Source organism: Malurus melanocephalus, unplaced genomic scaffold (assembly GCF_030028575.1).
Source record: "Malurus melanocephalus ecotype Western Australia unplaced genomic scaffold, MMel_1.1 scaffold_107, whole genome shotgun sequence".
In the NCBI taxonomy this organism is placed as follows: Eukaryota; Metazoa; Chordata; class Aves; order Passeriformes; family Maluridae; genus Malurus; species Malurus melanocephalus.
Window position 1 is genome coordinate 545,260 of NW_026623339.1, and position 1,106 is coordinate 546,365.

General features: G+C 36.3%; 1 protein-coding gene across 2 annotated transcripts in view; it reads right to left on the bottom strand.

Moving 5' to 3' along the window:
• The window catches only part of CTNNA2 (catenin alpha 2), a 447,877-nt gene that overhangs the window by 362,355 nt on the left and 84,416 nt on the right, over window positions 1-1,106 (bottom strand). The gene's annotated exons all lie outside the window — the stretch shown is intronic.

The window sequence follows — 1,106 nt, forward strand, 5'->3', positions numbered from 1 at the left end:
CCTTCCCTTCCCTTCCCTTCCCTTCCCTTCCCTTCCCTTCCCTTCCCTTCCCTTCCCTTCCCCACATGTTGAAAAGGAGAATTAATCAAATAACTTCTGGTTATGGTTTGCACTCCCAGAGCTGGGTGCCTRAACAGACTTGGCATCTCCAARCCTTTGARTCTTCCAAATCTGTAAATCAAGGATCCTTCTGGGTTTTAKGCAGCACAGATCAGAGCAACATTTGGACACAAAAATCCTCCCCGCTCGTGATCCTGTCACTATCTTCCTTCTGTTTCTCATTGTCCAAGTGAGACAACATCACATATCCATGTGGGAAACTCAAAAATTTTGAAACCACTAAAAGCAAAGTTATTTGGCTTCAAATCTCAGAAGTGGTTTAACAGACCACAATTCAAAAAACGCTCCTTTAAAGAGTAAAACATGAAGTTTATCTTAAGTCAGCTAAAAATAATCACAAAGCTAACCTACCTGATAATCAGCAAATACACATTAAATGCAGTGACCTCGAAGAAGACAGAAATGTCAACTTCCAGTGTCTGTTTTAAATGATCTTGGCAACTGCTGAGCAGTAATTGAGGAAGAAGCAATTTTTTGCATTCAATAACTTTATTTAACTTCTCACAGTTAATAAGTTATTACTACTGCAACCCCCCTGCTGACATCTGTTATTTTCCTTGTTAATTAAAACCRTAAATGTCACCAATGCCATAAGTGCATGTTTTTTCTCCAATTTCACCAACTTTTAATTTTGGGCAAAACTTTGTTGCACTATTTTTGGATGTAGAAGAAAAGCCATTGTCATCTGCAGTAAGGATATGAATCCAGTAATCTACGTAATCATCTAATGATGAAATAAAAAGTATTAAATGAAAAGTATAAAGTAACATCACATTAATTCAAATTCCTTCCAAACTGAATACAGAGCTGATGAACTTAAAAACACACCACATGAAAAATGTGAGCTATGTAAAATCAATAGCTTTATATTAGCATCACAAAAGTAAGTCTTTTGATACTCAAAGGGTATCAAAAATAAAAGACTACTGGTGTTATGTGGGAGAAAATCAACAAGCCTGTTTTCATTTCCATACTCAGAGTTATCC